This window comes from Silene latifolia, chromosome 4, assembly GCF_048544455.1.
Source record: "Silene latifolia isolate original U9 population chromosome 4, ASM4854445v1, whole genome shotgun sequence".
In the NCBI taxonomy this organism is placed as follows: Eukaryota; Viridiplantae; Streptophyta; class Magnoliopsida; order Caryophyllales; family Caryophyllaceae; genus Silene; species Silene latifolia.
In genome coordinates, this window is record NC_133529.1 from 77943597 (window position 1) to 77964574 (window position 20978).

The 20978-nt window shown below is 37.4% G+C and overlaps 1 long non-coding RNA gene across 1 annotated transcript; it reads left to right on the forward strand.

Annotated features, from left to right (window-relative positions):
- LOC141653588 (uncharacterized) lies at positions 1-1378 on the forward strand. Its single transcript, XR_012547461.1, has 2 exons — positions 1-1009; positions 1105-1378. It is a non-coding gene; the product is annotated as an uncharacterized LOC141653588 (long non-coding RNA).
- The last annotated feature ends 19600 nt before the right edge of the window (positions 1379-20978 follow it).

A 20978-nucleotide genomic window follows, 5' to 3' on the forward strand; every position in this document is an offset into this window, starting at 1 on the left:
TTGTCCTCACAAATATTAGCCATTGGCTCTACGAAATCAGCGACTAAGATTGAATCTGAAAATAAATTAAATTTAGCAAATAAAATAGGTAGTCGCTTGGACTCGCTTCTTCTCTTACAACTTGATTGAAGTTGGAGAGATTGAAGTTAGCAAACTGCGCACCTTGACTCTACTCTCCTTTCTACTCCGTATCAAAATCAACCTCTGTCAATGGCGGAATCACTAGTAAGCGCTCAATTTCACTGACTTTTTGTCGTTAGAGAGATTGAAGTTAGCGACGATGCTTGAATTAGCTTATCCGCTATGTAATGCTGTTCTTTTTGCAGTTGTTCAGGTTAATTTTCATTCTCTTCAACTTTAATCGTCATACTGAGTTTAACTTTTGTTAATTGTTGCATTTTTTTAGTTATTTTAGCGATTTTTCAATTAATATGATGTATATGCGATTTTGATTAAATAGATTCATTTGATCTCATTTTTAGTATTCATTGTCTGGTAATCTAACAATTTATTGATTCCAGAAGTAGAATTGTTTATTTGTTTCCTGATTGATCAATTTCATTCTAGAAATTGTATTTTGTTTGTTTTTTTAATTCTACGGAGTACTTAGCTTTACTCCGGTACCGAGATGGTTGTTGATTGATTGCTAGTGTGACTGATGTTGAAGGAGATGACAGCCTGAATTGGTGATGAACGGAGCAGCGGGTTTCGGGTTCAATTGCAGGAGACAGTTGCAACTCCGGCTCCGTACTCGAGTCACCCCTGACTCGAATTAATCATGCGGGTAGCTTGGTGGCTCGGCTGAAAGAGCACGAGATGGCGACGGGTTCGATACAGGCTGCTTATCAATTTTTGTTGATGACGATGCTCAGTTCTGGTGTTGAACTATTGGGTGAATGGTGGGCTGCAAACTGATGTTGGCTGATCAAGATAATCGGTATCAATGGAGAATTCGGTCTGCTTCACACTCCGCCACTGCTGGTCATATTTTCTCCACCATTTCCTTCTGGTATTGTCCGATTTAATCCCTCAATCAATTGAACTAATCAATTTAAATCAATTGAATTGAAGTTTTCAAGACTGAGCTATTAGGCAAAATGACAGGTTAAAGCGACAAGAATTTCCACTGTCGGCACACAAACCGAACAAGAGACATTATACACTAGCATTACTTACAAGATAGAATCAAATATGAGCTTTGAACTTTGTGGTTAGATTTTAAGGCATTGGACATCCTCATAACATTTTTTTTTCCCGAATGTTTTTTTGTAATTTGTGTAGCCAGGCCATAAACTTCATCCTTCTCTATCGTAATGACTGATGAACAGAATGGTTGTTCATTTAGTGTGCATCTTATATAGGCATGTTGATTTTTGTACATTCCTAAACTGATTTATATACTGATGATATTCCTGTGCTATTTCTTGCTTGGAGATGACTGAGATTAATTCTTCAATGTTTTCAATGGAGCTAAATATCAGTATATCACTACTCGGTGGTTTATGATTATGATAGAGTAGGGTAAAATGACAAAGCAGAGTATCGATACTTCAATGAAGATACCGATGAAAGTTTAATTAAAGTCATCTGAACACAGCTTGTTTGTATGAACACAACAATAATGATGCGTGCATATGACTCCATTGAATTGAAGTTTTCAAGACTGATTGATGTTAGTTCAATTCTAGCTGCATATAGTATGTTGTTTTGCTGCTTTCATATTCATTGTATAAGTTTTAACTGAACTAGCCTTTTTTTAGTGAACATGTTTTGTTTGGTTGAAGTCCAACATTAATGGAGATGTTGCTGGTGTCAGTCATTCTAATACCACTTATCAAGGGTAAGGTTTTCTTAGTACTGTTATTATTAAGCTTCTTTTTAACAATGAGCAGATGAACCTGTGGACATGGCCCACCTGCGTATGCCCGGTTCGATCTGTGGACAATGGCAGCGGTCTTTTTGAAAGCCACGCTCGGCGGCGTAAAAATGCTTTCGACCGGATCGTTTTAGATCGGTCGGTTTCGTCTCGGTAAGGGTCTCGAAACGATTAGAGATGTTCGGAGTCGCCACCAAGCATTTGTGGGATGCTTGGAACCCGTTCGAAATCCACTTTATACCTCGGTCAAATCGAAGCACAAAGCAGCGTTTGACATAGGTACTAAAGATAAGGAAATCGTCCCTCTTTAGCATCCTATCTCTAGAATGACTCTCGTACGCCCTTGATAAGATCGTCCACTATCCAAAGTTTCTGAGTAAGAGGTGAAGGTACGTATTGGGAAGCCCTTTAATTAGACACCCAATCCTTGTGATAGCGCTCTCATCGATTGATCTTGGTTGGTTGAATGCAAAAGTTGATAAAACGGTTTAAATGCATGAATGCGCATCCAATAATTTAAACCTAACATGTGAGAGCTTTCCAAGTCGGTTGATTTAATCCAAGTATCAAGTATAAGATGTCGAGTTGGATTAATGATTGATTTGCATGCAAGACGGAAATTAAACATCCATTTACCGTATTAGGTTTATGGTGCATAACGTGATCCATTTGTAGTAAGACATTTTGCAAATGTGATTTTGAATAAGCAAATAGTCATCTGATCCGTCCTATATCCGGGCTAACCGGAGTCGGGATTGTCCTAGACGAGTCTTTGGAAAGGGGCAGCCCCTGTGCGGACGGCTACATGAGGCGCGAGCCGGTAGGCGGTGTAAAGGGGCCTCTCTGGTTTTGAAAATGAGAAATGAAAGGCCTGTTTAGTCGCGGGTCAACCTACGGTTATATGCCGTATTCTGGCCATTTAGAAAACGTTATAAAACGTGTTGAAAAACGGGTATTTGAACCCGATTTGATTTGAAAGGGTCGTTTAGACCGCATTTGTTGATTTGAAGAACTAGACTTGAATAATCATTCATTACTTTGACGGTATTCAGTGTCGGGTTCGGTTTTGACAAGCTTGACATGAATAGTTTTGAAAATGATTATGAATTAATTGTTTTAAGTTCATTTGAATATCATTAGTCGACATTCGTCATCGTACCCGAGTTAAAATCCGGCATGGTATGTAGAACCAAGGATGACTTTGTGTTGGTGACTAATATGTTTACTTTGAAAGTGTAAAGAAATAATGAAAGACTTTAAAATACCTCCCAAAATGTAAAGAAATGAAATAAAAGGGTTTAAATACCTTTTAAATGTCATTAACCAAATATTATCACCGAAACACAGATTTAACCGTCATGGTATGAGGAACCAAGGGTGAAAAATGTTTTATGGTTAAAGCAAATAAAATAAAATAAAAATGTTTGAAAATATTTGAAATGGTAAAAACCGATTACAAATATGAAAATGAATTAAAGAGGAAAGACGAGAACAAACACGGCTGAGTTCTGACCTGGACACCCCATTTAGGCGCGGGCAAACCGGCGAACCAAGGGGCTTCTGTCTCTGGCCAAAAATCAGTTTTGGCTCGTTTATCCCATGTTTTGGTTCATGTTATGCAAGTTTTAGCATGTTATAGTCATGAAACAATTAAAAACATGATAAAAGAAGGATTTTTACACCCTCATACTTACATGTTTGGTTATGGCGAGTGACCGACGTAAGTGTAACAACTCGTTTGGTCGGAAAAAACTCGGTTTAAAACCGTTTTGGTAAGTAAAAGAGTGTTTTAAGATTAGTGACGGTGTAGTGGTCGAAGTGGTCGGTCAAGTGATTTAATGCACGATGACGGTACCAAACAATGTGTAAGGCTTGTATTTACGATCGGTAGGTCGTAAATACGCGTCGGATTGTGACTTGAGAAGTCGAGTCGAGAATTTTAAGGGAGAAAAGAGGGGGCGGACACTCGCGTAAGTTCTCAAATGGGGGCATTTGAGGGGTATTTATAGGAGAATAAGTGGTTGTGTGAGTTTTGAGCGACGTGGCCACCTGAGCTGCTCAAAGAGGCGCGAGCCACGTCGCGGGTCTTCGAGTTGTCTTGTCGCTTTCACACAAGAGCAATCATGATTTGTTTTATCCTAGGATTTGGATGAACATGTTTGGTACTTGACTATGTAAGTTCCGGGAAACCTTAACATAGAAGGTTTGAAAAGGTTTGTTTTTTGTGGTTGACTCGGTTTGACTCGTTGTTAGAGTCGGGATTTGAATTTTTGAGTCGGTTTTTGGTCCGGTGTCGGTTTTGACTTTAGTTAGTGTCATTGCGACCCCGTCGTCGTGTATTAAACACTCCAGGTATTTTTGAAATGTTTTGAAATGTTTTATTTTCGAAATCGTTTTAAGTTTTCCGACGTAAAGTTGTACACAAACTGTCGATCAAACGCCGCGATTCTAAAGCATGTTGTAGTCCGATAATCATCGCGTGTTTGTTGGAGTCTCAGCAGATACTGGGTATCTACAGAGCCCCCACTTTGATTTATTTTTTGACAGGGCGAAAGTCAAAGTAGAGTCCCCAGGTCCATCAAAGATTACAACCTGGAGACCCAAGCGACGTCGAGGCGGCTCGAAAGGATTCGGGCCAAGGACCTGTCGTCGGGAAGGGAGACGCCAAGGCGACTCGAGGGTACGAGCCAAGGACCTGTCGTCGGGAACAGTTTAGAGTCTGCCGACTGTCCGTGCGGGTCGTTTAAAGTCCGTTAGACTACGTACAAAGGCTCGCCAGCCATAAGAAGGAGTCATACCTGAGGCATCTTCGGATACGTCCTTGCAGGTTTGCGGACAAAGGCTCGCCAGCTGTGGTGCGTACATGAGAAGGGCTCGCCAGCCGCGATGCGTTGTAAGGCTCGCCAGCCATGGTGCGTATATGAGGAGGGCTCGCCAGCCGCGACGCGTTGTAAGGCTCGCCAGCCATGGTGCGTGGTAAGGCTCGCCAGTCATGGTGCGTAGTAAGGCTCGCCAGCCATGGAGCGGTCGGTTAATGGACCATGAGAATAGCCGCGTCAAATGGGCTCGTTTTGAAAGTAGCGAACTCATGATGCCGCCGTGGAAATAGTGAATTCAAATATTCACTATCACTGTTTTTGAAATGAGCGGGTTCCGCGAGGAAGCCCCCTGTTGGTATTTGGAGGAGTAGTGAATTTGGAACCCACTACTCGCTGTTCTTTTTTGAACTTGAAGGGGCGGTTTTGATCGCCGTCTGTTTTGAATTTTGAAGGAAATAGCAAATTTTAAATTTTGCTATCACGTTTGGAGTGACGGTTTATGTGCCGCCGTTGACATTTGAAGGAAATAGTGAATTTGGAATTTCCACTATTAATTGAAGTGACGGTTTATGTGCCGTCGTTAACATGTGAATGAAATAGTGAATTTGGAATCTTCACTATTAATTAAAGTGACAGTTTATGTGCCGTCGTTGACATGTGATGGAAATAGTGAATTTTGAATCTTCACTATTAATTTTGAAAATTTTGAAGGAAAATAGTGAATTTTGATTTCACTATTATTTTTTTGAAATTGGAAGAAATAGTGAATTTTGAATTTTCACCATTATTTGAAATTGACGGTTTTAATTGTCGTCGCCTGAAATTTGAAGAGATAGTGAATCTGAATTTTCACTATTTATTTTGTTTTTGAAATTGGCGGTTTTGATCGCCGTCGTTTTGAAATTCGATGAAATAGTGAATTTGAAATTTTCACTATTATTTTTTGTTTTGAAGGGAAAATGGCGGTTTTGATCGCCGTTTGTTTGAAATTTTTGAAGGAAAATAATGAATTTTGACTTCACTATTTGTTTTTGTATTTGAAAAATGACGGTCCTCAATGTCGTCAATGAAAACTCGAAGTTTAATATGGGAAATTGAGCCAAATCCCATATTTCGGTGAAAAAGCAAGGGGAGGCCTGATTGAGGCGCGAGCCACCTTGCGAACCAAAGGGGCTTCCCTATTTTTCTGTAAAAGACGCGAGGTTTGGCTGCATTCCATTCCTCATTCATCTTCAACCTTAGACACGAAAATCTCACAAAAATCGCCATTGTTGGACCTTTGCTCACTTCCATCTCTGCCATCAACCATAATGTCATCTCAAGGTATGTATTTCCTCTTGAATCCATTTGAATTTGTTGGTCTTTAGCTTAATTGAATTAGGGCGAAATTTTACCCTAGAAAATCGATTTGGGCGTTTTTGATTGGGCCCATTTCGAGTGAAATTGATTATTGCATTAGGTTAGAAACCTGTTTAGGAGTATAGGGGTGCTTTTAGTTTGCATTTTGGTCCCCGTTCCCGCTCCCTAGGTTCGAAAAACGTGAGAGAGGTGAGAAACCGTCTCATCTCGCAATGCCAAGTTTATTTGCTTGGGTAGCGAGTCCCACTAGGTTGCATTGTAGTCGGGAAAGACCGTATTTGCCATTGTGGACCTTTGTTGGGTATTGTAGGCAAAATTGGAATTTTTGCCTTTTTTGACGGACTTATGTCTGACAAAATAAGCGCCTGTTTGAGCTTGAATTGAGTCAGTTTGCCTTGAAATGGACCTTATTGGTAGTTTAGGTCACCTTGAGGCGTGGTAAAATCACGTTTGCCTCTTTGCGGTCGTTTTTGAGTTTTTGACCGGCTTGTGCTCAAATTGGCGTATAAATTGCCTTTTTGAGCCGTAGAAAAAAATTCTCATTGCATTGGGAATGTATTTTTGGTTGTTGGCGGACCTTGTGTGGGTCTTGAAATGCCGTTTTTTTTGTTGTGGTTGTTTTGACTCGTCTTTTGCTTGAAAAGAAGGGCGAGTCGTTTTTGTGCGTTTTTTTTGTGAATTGTTTTTGTTTTGTTTGGTTGGGTTTGGGCGGGGTTGCCCTTGTTTTGCTTTGTAGGTTGTTTTTGGGTTGGTCTAATTTACGCCGTCATAATGCCGAAATTTCGGCTGACGTTTTTTGTTTGTTCTTTTGATCGCAGGGTACCATTTGGGACCTATTGAAATAAATGTAGATCTATATACTTACATATTCATATATGTTTTAATTTAATTTGTCATAAAATTAATGATTGATCTTATGCATGCAAACTAAAATAAATAAGTGAAGAAATCATTTTCTCACCATATGTGATTTTCGGTTTATAGGGCACAAGAGAGATCACCTTCTCTCTTGTTCTTGAGCTTTCCTTTTGGATGAACATACAAAAATCCCAAAGTAGAGATTCTCTAATTAGTAGCACCCAAGACAATCCCTTAATCCCACAAACTAACATGTACTAGATGTTTATATTGTGGTTTACCTTAAATTTGATTACTAATACTCATATATTACTTTGATAATTTTAGTAATCTATTGAACAAATTTGAATCAAAAATCATCCTTTTTGATGAAGATTAAAGAGAGAAAATATTCATGAACTTTTGCATGTCTTTTTAATGGTAGAGTGTAGTAGTAATAAAAGAACAAAAGCCCTCTAATAAGAGGAGAGGCCACACGGTTTGGTGAGGCAAAAGGGACCAATATTTTTCCTTCACTTTTCTCTTTGTTCTTTTCTATACCTTAGACTTGTAAGGCTAGTAGTAGGTTAGTGATCATTAGCTTATTTTATCTCATAAAATAATTCACCCACTAACTCCCTTTACACTCTTATTTCGGTCCATCTTTATAAAATGGACTACCATTTTATTTTTGTCAATTTGTCATTTGTCACACAATATGTCACATGTAGTATGATACATGTTACTAATTAATTAAATGCATATTTATCACATATATATCATTTTATAAATTAATTAAATTACATTCAACAAATTGACTAGTGATACTTGATCACATAAATAAAATGGGTCATATAATTATAATTCACAATATCTTGTAATTATATTCAACCATTCATTCTTATCTTTATTGTTTCTCAAACAATAACAATTTCAGTAATAAAGCATTTTATTTACTAAAATAAATCTTATTTAATCCCATTACAATAAGATATCAATATTCTCTCTCACAAATTTAATTGTTCAATTTTAAGGAATTAATTAATCAGACGGTATACAATTAATTAACCTTTACAATTAAGGAATCGCCCTTTAGGTGTGACCTCAAGGGATCAATGATCACCACCGTCGACGACGGTAATGTCAAACTCTAGCTGACCAATCATTACCGATATGTGTGGACCGGTTGACTATATATATATAATGTATCATCCCTTTCGTATTCTTGGTATGAGATTTAATAATGATATTTAAATCATGTGATCGCATTATTGTTGAGGACACATTTCCCAACAATCTCCCACTTGTCCTCGACAAGTGTGCGTCACCAATTCTCTTGTCCTATTACTATCTCCCACTCAATGCAAGGTGTCTTTGGTCGATTTGCAAGTGATCATATCGAGAGTGGTTTCCTCGATCCGGAGAATAAGCGATTGACCGGAATTTATCCACCATGGATACATTCCGAGCGTGGCCACGCATTTCGAGTTCATTACTCCTCGAATGGCCCCGAGATATTGTTTTAACACGACAAGGGGGTGGACAATTCCTATCGCACTTATTCCCTTCGACTAGCCACGACCATCATAACCCAAAATATGCCCATTTGACCCCATTTACGAAGGTCGTAGTAACACAAATCAAAGTTAATCTGAAACTGTGCCATCTTAGGTGAACAGTCTTTAGTCAAAAGAATCGACTCATTAGGATACTATAGTAGCACTCGCCACGACCAGGCTATATAAATTTGCCAGAACTCTATAAGCGGTCACTGCCCGACAAAGTGTTCTAAATGATCTGCCTATGTGATCGACTAGTCATCTCACATGACTCTATGGCACTTGAACTTGCCATCAATCGCTTCACACTCTAGTCATTTCGAGACGTCACCTCATGTAAGTGACTATGGGCGAATACAATGCTAATCCGTGTTCACTTTAACGGGGTTCAATTGTCTCTACAACCCGTTTGGATGTAACAAAGTATAATAAAAGAGTTTTAAAGTAAAACTCGAACGACAAATGCGATTATCACATATGAATAGTCAATGTCTGATTACTATTTCATGTTCTATAATCTAATTTGATCTTGCATGTAGTTGTTCATTTCAATTCATTTGAAATGACATGATTCATCATGTTTAGCCTATGAGAAGGCTTTGGTTAGTAGGTTTTATCAACTTCTTGTACCTTACACAACCTTACTACATACTCGTTTTCCTTTGTAATGTATACATTTGCATCACAAAACTTTCTGAGTACGTGTCGAGATCCAGTCAAGACATAGGCCCTCTAGCCTAAGAATAGCTCCCACTGTTTTCACAGTGTGCGGGACTCATCCTCTTGCACATCTCATGATTGCAAGTGTACTCAATTTCCGTTATAAATATCTCTCATTGTTCTTTATTGCCTAGAACGATTCTAGAAAATCTATTTCTTAAATAACATAACCACAATGGTATCTTTAACCATCCTAATGTGTTTTGATTATGGTTTTGTCGGAAACCATGCGCAATCTCAATTGTCAATTGTCACTTGTGTAACACCCTTACACAAAATTGCATCATAAACACTTTGCTTTACTTCCTTAATGTTTTTGCAAGCACTTAAGGGTAATCTTTATTGCTTACTTGGTAAAGATTACTTGAATTCGATTTTGAAAACAATTCATCATACTCAAGGTATATGAAGTGTTATACATCATTACTTATTTAATTGATCCAAGAATGAAGCAAATGGAATCAATCAAATATGTTCAATTTAATTGAACTAGTCATGAATCTTATCAACGTAAGACTTCTTATTGACGCCAATATCATGTGGATTTATCTTCATAAATCCGGATATTAAAGATGTATTATTATACTCCAAAAGTCTTAAATCATTCGTAATGATCAATATGTCATCCACATATAAAACTAATTAAAATTACCGTAACTCCCACTAAACTTCACGTATAAAAACAACTTCTCGACTTATCGAGAAAAGTTTTACAACATGATCAAATCATTGATTCCAACTCATTGATGTCCTACTTAAGATCCTCTCTTAAGTTTCACATTATTTTAGGATTGTAAGAATCTATAAAACTTATGACATGTATTGAATACATTCCTTCTTTTGAAGAAGTGGGTTTTAGATTCACTTGTTGTGCGCATATCCTCATAATGAAACACAATCCCTAAGAAGATCCAAATAGACTTAAGCATTTCAATTAGTGCAAAACCCTTTGCGACCAATCTTGCTTTGAAATCTCTCTTTATTAGTGCAAAACCCTTTGTCACTAATCAAGCCTTTTTATTTCGGATTTTCATGACTCTAAGCCTTGTATTGAGTTGTGACTTAAACACTCTTATGTAAGTCATATGTTCATTACTTTCTAGAAGTAATCAACTTTGAATCAAACGATTTCTTTTGTAAGTTATAAGCTCTTTACTTTCTTAAAAGTAGCATGAATTCATCATCTTTAACAAGTGACGAATTTAACCTCCTAGGTTTTGAAGAAACAATGTCTTACACAAAACGTCTCATGTAGCCAAGAAAGACCAGTTTCTTGCGACATAACATTCTCTGTGGCATTACATTCTCTGTGGCTCTTGAATAATTTCTCCCACTCTGTCTTCTAGAAATAAACTTGTATTTTAGAAAGACAGCTTCACGAGCCGCAAACCCGTCGTACTTGTGATAATTGAAAAGGGAAAAATGAGCATTTGTTTCTTGTGAAAACTTACAAACATGGTACCCTTACCATTTCATATCTCATATGATTTAGTGAAAAAATAATGTAGACAAAAATGATAAATTCCCCAAAGGTATCAAGTAACTCAAAGTAACTTGATTGAAGTTCAAACCATATCGAATAGCGTTTGATTTCTTATCCAACCACACATTATTCCATAATGCGTGCTGAGAGAGATTAACTTGTGATACTATATCACATTTCCTTTGGCTTATATCAAAATCTTCACTTTGATAATCCCATCACGACTAAATCGTGCTTCTTTGAATTTTAGAACTTCTTCAAAGATTTCTCTATTTACCTTATTAAGTGAACACATTAGTGTTAACCTAAATCGTTGGTAAAAGAAAATGATCAACCTATTTTGAATCAATGATTTACAACCTCGATATCCTTTTCAACCAAAAGGCATGAGATATCTTGCTTTGAATACAAGATACGCATAAACCATAAGATCTAATGGTTTCAAGAGCACTCGATAACTCTTTGCGTTAATCATTCCAGAATTTAAGGTTTAATCTTGGGTTACCAATTTTGAGTCTTGCATCATCTTCATGATATATCATTCTAGTTTGGTTTAGAATATTATCACCTTGATAATGGACTAGCCATACATCAAATCGTGGTGTATAGGGTCACAAATGTGAAACCTCTTTTGTATCTTAACAAGTTTATATTCTTATTTAGAGTTTATGCACTTAATAGTCATAATTAAGTACATCTATAAACCCATAACTAGATTGATTACACAATGACTCTATCTCTCAACATGATTGTTGCTAGTCGTCATATTCTAATCATCCTATGTATCAAGTACAAATGATGAAAACCACCACCGGTTTCTAATATTGACGAAGTAGTACTAGCAAAATTTATGTTTAATCAAATAAACATTTAAAGAAGAAGATCCCATTAGATGTCCCACAACTAACTTGTTGATTCTTCAATAATTTGGGATAGTTTCCCTTCTAGTGTCCAACATTTAAGACAGTGGAAACTTTATCGGTTGGGATTGATAGGTTTAGTATCGCTATTCTCAACAATTTTACTTTTAACATTACCTTGTATCAATTCCATTGTAATCTTTACTTCTTGAACCTCGTCCTCATCTTAACGGTTTAAGAGAATGCTCCCACTCATTTCAATGAGTCTTTGCTTTGAGAAGCAAAATTGAATTCATGAAGATTACTCTTCATTTGTTCGTTTTAGTCTTAAAACTTTCATTGAAGTGGTTGCGCTATTTTGGTCAATTACGAATTCTGACAAAACTAATTACCAAAATAATTTATCGCTTCAAGGTACTTAATTCATTTAAGTATATGAAAAACAATCCATTGTAAGTAGATGTGTTAGTCTAGAATCAAAAACCTGTTTGATAATGAATAACATTAATCTATACTCCTTGTAAGAGATCCTTAGCAATGGTTCATTTGAGGTTTTAGAAGCAAATTCATATTTTGTCTTTAGTTACGATGTTTTAATGGAGTTTTGAATCGAAATGATATCGTATATGAATTGTGGTAAAGAAATAGAACAATATAACAACGGAATAGTGGAAAACTTAACATTTATCGTTTTATTAATACTTGTAAACAAGTATAGCATTTACATAGTGACCTCTACCCAACTATGATAAATGATTCCAAGACCCAAATTCATATTGACTTAGGCACGGTGGGGCCGATACATCCTTCATCAATATAACTCGGTGGATTAACGTTTAATCGATTCTACTTTTAGAACTCTTGGTCGATAATATTACATTAACATTTATCTTTAGCCCAAAACACATCCGACAAGGGCACGGTGGGGCCGATACATCCCTTATCAAAAAACTTTTGTTGAGTTCAATCCAAATTTCGAATAAATGTGTCCATGATTCAAACCCACATTAACTTGGGCACGGTGTGGCCGATACATCCCTTATCAACATGAATTCGGTGGATAGACATTTATCACCCACTTCCCCTACGTAACAAGGTTTGTACCCCGGTGTGGCCGAGCGCACTCCCTCACGAAATAGGTTTTCATGGTTTCTACTCTTTGGTAAGGCTAAGTCTCAATTGTTTATTTTAGCGAGAGGTCATGTCAATTTATTATCTATCACGTTTTAAGTGAACTAAAGCGGTGAACTACGATAATTGTAATTGACACGGTCGATAAACTCGATAAAAAGACAATGCATGTTTTAGTTATGGCGATTTAGCGATGCATGTGACATATAAATAAAATGCAAAGCATAAAAATAAATCCTAGTATGGCCTTCCTAAAATAGAAAAACTATTTAACTATTACATATTCGGAAACCAACTCCATTGGTCCCTTGAACTTCGGTTGTGGCACGCATCTCAAGGTAACACCGTCTTTATGTATCGCCATCTTGAAGAAATCCGTCTTTGGGAACTCCGAAATAAATAAAATTACATAACAAATTACATAATTTCCTATTATACATTTGTAACTAAAATAAAATAAATCTATTAAATTACAAAACGGTGATACGAGATCACAATAAATTACAACCGAATCGATATTCCCATACATTTCGGGTAATACCAATTAAAAACTAAGGCCATACTAAGTAAAATTACATAATTCAAAATTACATAAAATAAAATTAATGACAATCATAAAGAAAATGCAGCATTATAATATGTATGAACATGCCCAATTTTATGCTAAATCGCCTTTAAGTAGCCAATATCGTATATTACTCGGTTTTTACGGATTTGCGTGATTCAACATTTTATAATCACAAAAATTACAAAAATTCATATTTATGCATAAGTTAATTACCCTAACCTCTTAGGACTCAAAATTTATTCTTCACTAATTATTTGACCATAATTAACTCATATTTCTAAAATTTGTTCATTAATGGACTAAAAATTACAAAAATAAGCTATAAACTTCAAATAAATCACAAAATTTCAAATAAATTCAAAATTTGAAATTTAAACTCATGAACATTCTGGAAAAATACCATGACACTCATAATGTTCAAAAACTTAGGTTAAAAATTTCGAAATTTTTTTTGGAAAAACAATGTTGCGGTTTATCGGTTTTTAACAAAATAATCATAAAAACATGAGAAAAATTATATTCATCAACTTTTCAATTTTAGATCTGAAAATGATAATAAAATGCAACATTTTATGTTTTTCTTTAGTCATAGAGTATGTTTTATCAATATTTCACTAATAAAGTCACTATTCATGCCATTTTTCTACAAAAATCCATAAATCATGCAAAAAGACTTCATTATAGCCTATTATTTTACACACATCTTGTAAAATTTCATGTGACAACATACTAAATTTCTATGACCAGATTCAAAATTTATCTCATATTAACCTATTTATCACTTAAATCCGAATTTAATAATGAAAAATCCATTTTTCGAGCATAAAAACTCATAAAATTATGAAAATTTCCAGATCATCTAAAAATAATATATGTTAAAACATATCCAAAAACCACTGGAAAATTCGAAGTTTAGATAATTTTCGTCCAAAAATGGCATTTTTATCATAAAAATCACATTTTAATGCCAATATTCTATAAAATGAACAATAAAATCCATAAATTAACCAAAATATCCTAAAACATTTTAGGACCATAAATTTAACATGCATAAATTAATTTCGTGATATCTTATAATAACACAAATTTTACAAGTTTTATATGTTAATCTTTATAACTCGGAAAAACTTTTAACCGATTTGCATGCAAACAACCATGGCTCTTGATACCGATTGAAAGAAATGTAGATCTATATACTTACATATTCATATATGTTTTAATTTAATTTGTCATAAAATTAATGATTGATCTTATGCATGCAAACTAAAATAAATAAGTGAAGAAATCATTTTCTCACCATATGTGATTTTCGGTTTATAGGGCACAAGAGAGATCACCTTCTCTCTTGTTCTTGAGCTTTCCTTTTGGATGAACATACAAAAATCCCAAAGTAGAGATTCTCCAATTAGTAGCACCCAAGACAATCCCTTAATCCCACAAACTAACATGTACTAGATGTTTATATTGTGGTTTACCTTAAATTTGATTACTAATACTCATATATTACTTTGATAATTTTAGTAATCTATTGAACAAATTTGAATCAAAAATCATCCTTTTTGATGAAGATTAAAGAGAGAAAATATTCATGAACTTTTGCATGTCTTTTTAATGGTAGAGTGTAGTAGTAATAAAAGAACAAAAGCCCTCTAATAAGAGGAGAGGCCACACGGTTTGGTGAGGCAAAAGGGACCAATATTTTTCCTTCACTTTTCTCTTTGTTCTTTTCTATACCTTAGACTTGTAAGGCTAGTAGTAGGTTAGTGATCATTAGCTTATTTTATCTCATAAAATAATTCACCCACTAACTCCCTTTACACTCTTATTTCGGTCCATCTTTATAAAATGGACTACCATTTTACTTTTGTCAATTTGTCATTTGTCACACAATATGTCACATGTAGTATGATACATGTTACTAATTAATTAAATGCATATTTATCACATAAATATCATTTTATAAATTAATTAAATTACATTCAATAAATTGACTAGTGATACTTGATCACATAAATAAAATGGGTCATATAATTATAATTCACAATATTTTGTAATTATATTCAACCATTCATTCTTATCTTTATTGTTTCTCAAACAATAACAATTTCAGTAATAAAGCATTTTATTTACTAAAATAAATCTTATTTAATCCCATTACAATAAGATATCAATATTCTCTCTCACAAATTTAATTGTTCAATTTTAAGGAATTAATTAATCTGTATCGGTATACAATTAATTAACCTTTACAATTAAGGGAATCGTCCTTTAGGTGTGACCTCAAGGGATTAACTGATCACCACCGTCGCACGACAGTAATGTCAAACTCTAGCCAGCCAATAATTATCGATATGTGTGGACCAGTTGACTATATATGTAATGTATCATCCCTTTCGTATTCTTGGTATGAGATTTAATAATGATATTTAAATCATGTGATCGCACTATTGTTGAGGACACATTTCCCAACACCTATGGGGTCCGTTGTTGAGGTTTTGGAAATGGAGGATGATCCCGGAGGAGCTGCAGTGACCGAGGAGGCTGCCGGATTCGAGGCGGTGGTGGAGGATGCTTCCGTAGAGGAGGAGAGGCGGCTGATGTGGCCGGCTTGTCCTTTTCATTGTGGCTCATAGACAGGATGGCGATGATTGGGGTCGCAGGGGTGGTGCGTCGCATCATGGTCCTTGGCCTCCTTATCATCCGAAATCGCGTACATCTTTGTCTTCATTTTTGTCGTGGAGCAGAACGAGGTATTACCATAATGGTAATCACCTCGCTTCCGTTGTTGCTCCTCTGTTTCTTATGTTGCTCCCTTTCTTTTCGTTTGAGAGGATAGAGAGTGCTTAGTTCGGTAGGTGGCGGGTAGCCCCGATTCGTTGTCTTAGGCCGATTTGTCCGTATGATGAGACGGTTGCTTTAGGCCGTGTCCGTATGATAGATGTTACATCTTGGATCCCGTTTGTATGGTCGTTGTCCGTATCAAACGTGTGTCGATGTATTTTGCGTGAGGCGGTTTGTATATATGTGTTTTTTGACGTGGCTTATTTTGTGATTTTTGGCTTTTTTGTGTTGTGTTTCGGAGGAGCGCTGCCCATTATCGATTCTCCTTTTGCTTTGCACAGTTCTCCGCATCGTTAGTGTAGAAAACAGCAAATGAGATAGCACATCAAGTATTTGATTGAAAACAAAAGTTTAACCAAGATGACTTGAATTTGAAATTGAATTTTGAAAAATGAAATGAATTTTGAAAAATCCCGCGACAAGTCGTCACGTTTGAAATTCAAAAGGAATTAATTTGAAAATTGAGCAATTAACTCGTGTCTTGAATTAAATTGCACCGGAAATGTTGAAATTGATTTGTGACTCGAAAAATTTCAAACTCAAACCGTCACGGATGAATTTTAGAAGACAATTTTTACGAGTGTATTTGATTTTTGAGGTCAAGACTCGAATTTGTGAGTGCTTGAAATTTGAGGAAAATTGACGCCGTGTTATCAATTTTCGATTGTATTTTGATGGAAAATTGTGAAAAAGCGAAAAAAATTTCGGAATTTTGACTGACATGGAAACGATTCGTCGCGGATCGGGGCGACTAGCCCTTCCCCCCTAAAAAAAAGAAAGAAAAATCCGTATGTTTAAAGCTGCGTCATGGAAACCGTGTCGGATTTCGTAAAACGCGAAAATAAGGAAATGTGAGTGTGAGGAAACACAAAAATGTCCTGGATCATCCCGAAGAGGCGCGAGCGTCCTGGCGGGAGGTTTGAGGTATCAGGAGAAAACACAAGTTGAAAGAGACAAGTCAACAGCGGAAATCCTAGGAAAGGCCCAAAGAGGCGCGAGCTGCCTGGCGATGGAAGCCAGCTCTCCCCTTTTTCTGAAAAAAACGCGCTGATCATTTTTGTATAAATAGTGATGTTTTTGCTTCATTGTCTCATCATCCGAAACACAAAAACATCTCTACAAAACTTTTTCTTCTTCTTCCACAAAAATATTTCATGGATGCTTTTGAGAATGCATTGCGACAATGGTGCCGGGATTTGTCGCCTCCCGAAAAGTATCTACTCGTTTGCATGAGAGTTGGTCAATTGTTGGTGCTCCGTCAAGTCAAGGTGCAACCCTCATTTCTCGAAGCATGCTCTCGGTTTTGGGATTCGAAACACCATGTTTTCGTTTTTCCGAAAGGTGAAATTTGTCCACTTGCCGAAAAAGTTGGAGCCATTGGTGGGTGGCCGAGTTGTGTTCCGGTGCTTCCTCCGACTCGGTTGTGCTACAAGGAGAAATTCCGTTCCATATTGGGTTTGTCGACAAGTCAAGTCAACTTTCTTCTTGCTCCACATGGTGTGGATATGTTGGCTCTTATCAACATCTTTTCGAACCGATTAGATGCCAATGTTTCGGAGGTGGCTAGGAGAAGGGCTCTTGCCTTTTGCCTTGTCCATGTGTACCTCTTTGTTGATGTTTTGAAGAAGGAGGGGCCAAAATGCTATGGTAGTATGACCCTTATTCATGTGGTTGAGCAAATGGAGCAAGGTAGAGATCCATCGTGGTTGGTGCTTGGAGAGATCATCCAAGCTTTGGACAAGGAAGGCTCTTGTGGAGAAGCTCCCTCATCTGGGTCTCCAAGGATTCTTCAAGTGTGGATATTGGAGAGGCTAAGGTACGTAGAGCCTCCGGTTAATCCTTCTTCTTACCCCTTCCGTCACCTTACCATGAGGAAGAAGTTGTACCCGGATAGTTTTGCTTCTACCGAGGCCTATTGGGCCGCAAGGTTGGCGGAGGAGGGGGGTCCTCATATCCGTTGGGTGTGTCATGGTGGCACTTGAGGTCCTTCACGGGATTGCCCGCTTCGGGTGCTAGTTCTCGTTCTTTGATGGTGGTGGGTTTGAAGGTTGCTTCCTTCATTTATCCCGAAAGGCTCATGAGGCAAATGGGGCGTCAACAAAAGGTGCCCGCTCAAGATACCCTTGTCCAAGAGAATGTTTTCCGGAACTCCGAGCTCGTGGAGGTCTTCGAAAGATGGTGGGCCACTCGGCCGCTTTGGGAGGTACAAAACCCCGTTGCTACGACATGGGTGACTCCCCATTATGTCAAGTGGTCACATGCTCCGTCCTTGGAAGAGAGGTCCAAATTCCGTAAGGACGAGGTCGTCGACTTGAAATATCGAGGGGTTGGCAAGGCCAACCGTGCCTTCTTCGAGGAGTATGTTGATGGAGCTAGCCCCGATGTGATAAGACCACCGAAGAGGAGGAGTTCCGGCCCCAAGAATACGGTGAGCCGTGCATTGGCTCGTTTCGGGTCGAACATGGGGTCTTGTGCTAGACCAGAGGCCGTCGCCGTTTTAGATCCGTTGAGGATCCGTTCTGAGGAGGTAATCCATGCTAGGCGGGCCAACAAGAAGAACAAGGGTAAGGTGTACCCCGAGGGAAAAGGCAAGGGTAGAATGGAAGAGTGAAGACCTCCATTACCCACTTTATTATTATGTTGTATTATTGTTGTGAGTTTTTATTATGTTGTACTAGCTAGTTATTGTGTGTTTTGTGCTAGTTTTATTATGTGAGGTGTTTCAGTTGATACCTTAGCTTTGACAAGTTGTAGACTCGTCGAGCTTTATTTGTTGTTGAAATTGTAATTCCTCCCATTATTAATTAAATAAGAGGATTGCTCGTGTCGAAAATTGTGAACGCTTGTTTCTTCCATCCATTTTGTATAGGCAATTCGGCATGAATCGTCCTAAACATTTGCACTTGGGAAAGTGGTATTTTTGTAGGAAGGGAGAAAGGCTTATTTTTGGTATTTTGTGGAGAAAGGGAATGGTCTTCCCTTTTCCTTTTTTGATGGGGATGTTTTTTTGTATGTGGGGGTTTTTGTCGTACGGGGATTGTTGTTTTTGATTGTGGGGATGGTTGTATCCTTCTTGTGTAGGAAAGGACTGCCTACGTATCCACCTGGAGAGGTGAAATCAAACTATGATCGTAGTTCAAAATGTTTTGTAGATTTTGATTGGGTTTTGTGGTTGTATCCCTCATGCATAAGAGGGACTGCCTACGTATCCACCTGAAGAGGTGAAATCAAACCATGCTCGTAGTTCAGGGGTTTTTTGTTTTAGTGCAAATGGATGTTGCCTTTGACAGATTAAAGGACATTCGAAACGGGTAAGGTGCCGCAACTTAGACTCGATAAAACATGCAATATCAAATCAGAACACGTTGAGGAACTTGACTTGAAAAGGGTTGAGGTGGTTGCAAGTTGTAAAACTAGGCTAGGTCGTTGGTTGCTACGGTTCAAGGGTAGTATTTATTGAGTTGGTCTAGGTTGGTTGGGTATGTAAAATCCTTCCCATCTAGGTCACTCAGTCTCACTGCGCCCCCCGAAAATATTTTCTTGACCAGGTATGGCCCGACCCAGTTAGGTTTGAATTTTCCCCTCGGATCGACTGGTAGCGGTGCTCGAACTGACTTGAGGACCAAATCGCCCTCCTTGATGTTCCTGGGTTTGACCTTCTTGTTCAACGCCCGTTGTATACGTCGTTGGTATAGCTGGACGTTGTGCAAGGCGTTGAGCCGCCGTTCGTCTAGAAAAGTGAGTTGCTCGTACCTTCGGCGGGTCCATTCCGCCTCGGGGACTTGACTCTCCAGTAGGATGCGTAGAGAAGGGACCTCTAACTCTACCGGTTGAACCCCCTCTATACCGTATGCTAGGTAGAAGGGTGTGGCGCCTGTTGGTGTTCGAATGGAGGTTCGGTATCCCCATAGTGCGAATGGGAGTTTGCTCGGCCAATCGCGGTAGTTATCTTGCATTTTCTTGATAATGGTTGATCGAGTCGAGGTCGTCACTCATCCAATCAAACACATTTATAATACTCAACAAACAACTAGTTAGCGGTAAGTCGAGGTCGATCCATGGGACGGTGTGCTTTGGGTTCTAAGTCTATCTATCTCAATTTATGCTAGTGTCACAATTTGGTTGGGTTTGTAGTTGTGTCTAAACTAATGCAAGCAATATAGTGAAACAAGAAATAAAGGAAAGATGTAAACAAACGATTAAAAGTGCTAGGATATCATGGGGTCATGGGGGATTCATGGTGTTGATCATACAAACATGTTTACAAGGTTGCAAGCAATTAATGTTGTGGAGAAACCGAGTTGGGTTATATCTTACGGTTCTTAGGAAGAGTTGGGTCCCGGAGCCGAATCGATTAGATTGTACAACACCTACAAGTCGACTTACTTTCCTCCTATTCAACTTCTATGCATGGTCTAACAAGACTCGAGTTGGTTTATATCTTACAAGTCAAGTTGAAAAGATAAGAGATGGTAAAAATGCAAGGATTCATAGGCTTAGCATTTCATCAAACATAACATGTGCATAAAGTTGACATCACAACAAGCAAGCAATTTGATTATGAAAACACATTAGATTAAGCATGAATCAATCCCATGTTGGTTTCCCCTAATTATCCACTAATCCTAGCTAAAGAAACTACTCACTCATTATCATGGGAAACATGTCATTAATGGTGTCAATCATCACAACAAGTATAAACATGATAATAGAATGAGAAAATAAACAATAAAGAGTAAAGAGTAAAGGATTTATACCAAACTTGAGATGATCCAAATAATAAAGCAAAGAATAATAGAAGAAACTTGATGATTGATGGAAGGTTGTCAATCTCCCAATAATAACCCCATAATCTTCAATTACCCAATAATAAACTTGAATAATAAACTTGAACAATAATTAAGGAGAGATTAATGTGTAATTTG